Raw genomic sequence first — 6,204 nt, forward strand, 5'->3', positions numbered from 1 at the left:
GCGCTAATGCATTAACCTTGTAAGGACGTCATTTCTCTTTGGAAGTTATTATGAAGTAGAAATGCATAATGCGTGATTTGTATAGGTAAATTTACTTAAATATGATTAGTTGATTACCTACCGGATATAATTACCGAAATTAAAGTACCTATTGTCTGACTTACAGAGTTTGTTCCCGTTTCTTTTACATAATTATTAAAAACATTCAAAATAACAAGATCAAGTATTTGTTATTGTTTTATTCGTTGACTTAGGTACCTAGTATATTAATTCTTGTCAGGTATAAGTTTTTAATTAACTGTAGGTAAAACTCAAAAAAATTTAACAGGTGAGCGCTAGGAACAAAGCGCGCATTTTCAAACACCGATTAATTCACATCGCTGTATTTATTACTTTCCATTACCTACTTATATTTTTGCATCATGTTTGTGGACAGGTGGCACGCTCTCGTTTCGGAGGCCAAGATTCTCTTTGGATCACTGAGCCAAAATAGTTAGTTAGTTTGTATTGCTGTATAGATTCCTTCTTTTTTACTCTACCTGTTTTGCAAACAAGAAACTGACAGAAATAGTTGTTCGCCGCATTTTACCCGCGAAAGCTCGGGAGGTACTTATCGAACTGTACTGCTGTAGCTAGTAGCTCGGCCAACTTGTCGACCTTGACAGAGCCGGCTTAAGGCTCCTCTTTACGTTGGGCCAACGCCAACGCCAACGAGGGACGCAGCCATGCGGTAGAATGAGATAGCAATATCACTTGCTCCTTCTAACGCATAAATGCGTCTCTCGTTGGCGTTGGCGTTGGCCCAACGTGAAGAGGAGCCTTTACACAGGGCGGCACACCGCACGGCGCGAATGTTTAAAATATTGCATTGCCGCCTGAGACGATAATGACATCACGAAATAACGTAGAAGAACGGAAACTTAGAAGGATAAGTTCGCCCATTTTAATACAATAAATATCGTTTTGATTAACCATAAACTTATTCGACGCTCCTCTGATATAAACCGCGAATAAACTTAACAAGCCTTGTACGCCCGTACAAAGTTATCGCGAGAGTCGAGCTCACGTAGTTGTACGCAGTGTGTAACAGATGGCGCTTTTTTGCTGACATGAAGCTCGCAACAGGCAATTCGTATGCATGCGCTCATCCATAGTTTATATCTATGAAGCACACAAATTCAAGCTGCTGTCATTAATACCTACACGCACTGCCAATCACGTACGTCAGCAGCCAGGGTGCCACCAGTTGCTAAGCAGTTGTTATTTCAATGGTAACTAAGCATCAACGTTTTATCAGTTTAACTTTTAAAAAAATACTGTAGCAGCTACGAATTGACACCTCCTTTCTTAAAGAAGTATTTTATCGTCAAGTGTCAAACTTAGACAATAGATAAGTAGGTTCTGAGTATTATATTCTTTGGTAGGTTCTACGAGAATGATCGGTTTTTTTTATTTTAACTGTCATAGGCGGCCGTTCTTCCAAACCGTAGAGCATAGCCCGCTTATTGTACTAAAATATACTATATAGTACTAATAGTACTAAAATACGATGCTCCGAATCGATCAAAGAACGAAGAAGAAAACAATAGAATTGAAAACCTAACCTAACACGTTCACTGTCCCAATCTAACATGTAAACCTTATGGCTTTGTAATAGAGGCTAGCCGTGACCCCACGTGAGAAGCACGGGCAGTAAAGGTGTTAAGCATATCCAACTATGACTCCTCTCTTTATTTTGTTGGAGGAATGACGAATTTTGTTTTTACAACTTAGCAGAGAGGATAGAGTATACGGAGTTATATACAGTATGTATCAGAACGAAAGGCCAAGAAACAGATCCATTAATGTTTAGGTCATACTGAGCAACTTTTACTATGGGACCAACCCTGAAACCCCGGAAAAAAATTTACTCTCCCATAGCAAATTTCAACATCAGACCAGCAAAATGTATAAAACTTCCAATTATTTTACAAAAATTCAAGTTTTTGGCAGATGGTAGTGGCCATCGCCTTCGATCGAGTACCAATCTTGCACTGGCAACACCTCATCACAAATCTCGTGCGTATGGTAAATCTTTTGCGGTACGAGCTGTTCAACTTTGGAATGAGTTGCCTCCCTCCTTAAGGCAATCGCAGTCCGTTGCGTCGCTTAAGGGGCAGTTAAAAAAGCTGTGGCTATCGGACCGGAATTAACTTGTTCGTGACTATAGATATTATATATTTATTATATTTAACGTAGGTATTCTATATATTTGTTATATTGTTAATTCCAAATTTTATCTTATATTATTTATTTTCGCCCTCTTTTATAATTTGATTGACTTTCCTCTAGTCTATTGTACTCAGTGCTATATTTGTCTACCGTTCTTCTTCAATTCTCATCTACTCAAAGGTTAACTGGAAGAAATCCCTTAAAGGGATAAGTTCGCCTTTGTACTGCCTATCCTGTGCCATAAATTTGTGTTTTGTGTTTTGTACAATAAAGAGTTTATACATACATACATACATTTTTCCGCGTTATCGGGGTTGGTCCCATAGTAAAAGTTGTCCAGTATGATCTAAACATTAATGGGTCTCTTTCTTGGCCTTTCGTCCTGATACATACTGTATATCTTTGAACTTATTGTTAGTATAACCTAGCAGTAAACATCAAATGGCATTCGGCAAAGGAGTAATCTAAGGAACGCCCACTGCGGGTTCAAACCTACAACGTCCTGTTAGAAAGTCGTACATACGCTACATGTGACATAATATCTTCAAAAAACATATAAACTTATGCGAAATTAATATAAAACCACAAATTAATAATATAAATGAAACCCAAAAAGAAAAGCTGTAATTTCTAGGTGCGTCCGACTGAGATTTGAACCCGCGGTCTCTGCTTTGAAAAGCAAACGCCATAGTAACAAGACCACAACGTGCCTTGACAATTGGCTCTAAATTCGGCTTCAGTTAGCTTTCGCTATGTGTCACTCATTCGTTTTGATGATTCTATTCAATAAAAGAAATAGTTTGCAGTAAGTTGACTGACAGACCACTGTCAATGGTTGAAGGGCAAAACGTGAGATAGATGTATGTGATGACAAGACTGTACTGCTTTCGATGATTGTCAAAACGCTTTACCTGAAATTAGCATAGCTATTATTCATTCAATATACGACCATACATGTATGCTTTAAACGTCTATTTTTCCATATTGTTCAGATATATTTGACACGTTGACCGCTTAGATACCAGTGGTTTTTTGACAGCTAAGGTATCAATGATTTGTTGTAAGTGTAGAAATTAATGAATAGCGACTGTTAAGATATTTGTGACATGTTGAACGCTCACAAGTAAATGCTACCATGACAGTCAACAACTTTTTGACAGTTTAAACGTTTACCTCTCTTTGAGCACCTGGAGTGTATAGCGACTTCTGCTGCTGACTGTATGCATCCATATTTTTACACTTGACTTTACTAATGATTTGATGAACAATTTCTGGCATCCTTGTAAGTATTCCAAATTTCTGACTAGTTTTATTTTCCTTTCCTACTAATAACTCTAGTTATTCGAAATATACAGGTTGGTGCAAAATCGCATGGCCACATTATGAATGGATTCATTCGTAAAGTGACCATGCAATTTTACGGCTGGGGGTACTTTATCTACAGCGAGCTGTGTACCCTTATATCTTCCTACTTAAAGGTAATATCATACATATTTATTAGCAACCCAATCCAATGAAGTAAAAAAAACATATTGGGTCAGTCCCCCGCTAAAAACATCCCTCCTTATAATGTCCTACTTTCATTCATTTTCTACGAGTAAATCGCTGAAAATCTTGGCTCTAAGTATAACGATATAACAACTGGCTTTAAATAAAGTCTTAAATAGGTAGGCGAAGAAAAATATACGTGCCTATAATAATGCAACCAAAATAGACTAGACAAAACTTGCCTAATCATGAATTTATTTCTCTACTCCACTTTTCAACAATAGAAAGCTGAGACAATAGGGCAGACATAGGGGATGTCAGTTGATACGTTGTTACTCATGAGGTAGCCGATAGCTGATTATGTGTCCTCGGCTGGTATATTAGGGTCGATAATTGCTTGGTACCGGCTGGATATTTGAGGAGGCAGGCAAGAGCCCTCCGACGGGCAGTGCCCTGTTCGGTTGCTCGCCGGACGCCTCTCGACCCAATAGGCATCGAACTGCCACCAGCAGGCTTAATCATGAAACCGAGTTAATTTTGTCTTTTATTGGATCTGTTGTCAAAGCCTTACAATATGAATGTTCAATTTATAATGACGAACCGGCCGATGATGATGATATGATAAATGATGATATTGATGATAGAAATAATATGAAGTAAGTACCTATGTTGTAGGGGAGACCGGGATAATGCCGTATAGCTAAGGATTAGAAGCTCTAGAGTAGAAATTACAAAGGACCAAGTAATCAAATAAACACGTTTATTTAGATAATTTAAGTGGAAAAATCATGCCACAAAGAAAATTAGGAAAACCTTAACAAAAAATGAAATTTTCATAACAAAACAAAAACGCTGCTTTTTCCGGTTTTGACCCGACACCTGTACAAAACCGTATACCGTATACGATATTGAACCGGTAGCTAGTTATCAGCAACGCATGCCATAAATATGAAACTAACATTACTCTTCTGAGTCGTAACCGGTACAGCCATCATGAGCCGATCCTTTGCAAACTGCACACTGCACCCAATCTTCATTGACGCGACTTGTACCGTATTTTTCAAGGCAGAACAGATATGTATTGTCATCAATGTTTTTTTTTTTGGGTTTATGTCCCATTCTTTGTTCTTAGTTGTTCTTTTGTACCGGCGCGGCATTTTGACAGTGTCTAAAACAATATAATATATTGTATTTGTCAATCATAGTTAAGGTCAAAATCGTATAATATACGGTTTCACCCCATACGGTTGTGGCCCGAGGGTAACAAATACAAACTTGCCGCTCACAACTACACACGCAATCGATTTTTTACTATTATGAATTATCGGTAACTATAACAAAAGACACACAATTCAATGTAATTAATTAGTAACTCACCTCATTACAAGTATTATCCACTAAAACTGCTTCATTAGTACATCGAAAAATAACATTGAACACACCAAAAAATAATTATTTTGAATATTTTTACGCAGCGCGTGCATACAGCCTAGCCTTTGCTGATGAATAGCTCCTATTGGCGGATGACAGCGAGCGCATTAAGCGCGGCAAAATATGAATTAGTGACAGACATATGGGCAGTCTACGGTCTTACCCCGGTATACAGTTTTACACGGGTTTCCCCTACTTATAACACGGGACGTCCCGTTTAGGAACCCATTTTATTTTTAATTAGGGTATACGTGCGTGTCATGCTTGAGCCGTACCTGCTCGAAATAAAAAAGTTGTGAAAATACAACTTATCTAAAATAGTTATTTACGATACAAGTGCGGAAAAGAGGAAATTCACGAATTATCTATTCGCACGTGTATCTTACAACGTTTTCCAGTACATTGGCCCTTTAAACTTTTGGCATACGCAAGAAAAGTGCTATTTTACGCACTAGTGCGGGAAAATAGGACCATATGTACATTATGTACCTACTATAAATATATTTTTAATTTTTAATATTTTTATCCTTCTTAAATAAAAAAATAAACAATGTATTTGCCTACTTTGGCGTTTTGCCTTTTATGCTTATTTGCCTATTATCGAATTATGGCCTTAAAAAATAGCTCTGTTAAAAAATCAATAATACATTGGCAAATAAGACAAAAATGCGTTTTACATATTGAAATAATGTGTGTTGATGTTGAAATCTATACCTGTTTAAAATTGTAAATGGTTTAGTCGCTCAAATTGTGCCTCTCTAATAGACAGGCGGGGCACAATCCAAAAGCTATATGAATATTTAACATATGAATAAATTATAGCAGCACTCTGCAGCATTATATAGTATGTAAATAATAAATCCTGTAGGTACTTAACGTAAATAATAAGTATTATTTTTCAGGCTTTTGCAACTGCATCGGCAGGCAGATGTCGGCAGGAGAGTTGAGGTGAATCACGCCCACAACTATAATAAATTGAAAATGTAGAGTATTTGGAAAAAAGGTAGTGAATGAACGAATGAGTGAACGAGAATTAAATGCAAAGTGTACGATACAACGATATTTAAACTAATT

The 6,204-nt window shown here is 37.2% G+C and overlaps 1 protein-coding gene across 1 annotated transcript in view; it reads right to left on the bottom strand.

Moving 5' to 3' along the window:
• Positions 1-6,204, bottom strand: part of LOC134663473 (E3 ubiquitin-protein ligase TRIM9) — a 287,295-nt gene that overhangs the window by 68,352 nt on the left and 212,739 nt on the right. The gene's annotated exons all lie outside the window — the stretch shown is intronic.

Source organism: Cydia fagiglandana, chromosome 1 (assembly GCF_963556715.1).
Source record: "Cydia fagiglandana chromosome 1, ilCydFagi1.1, whole genome shotgun sequence".
In the NCBI taxonomy this organism is placed as follows: Eukaryota; Metazoa; Arthropoda; class Insecta; order Lepidoptera; family Tortricidae; genus Cydia; species Cydia fagiglandana.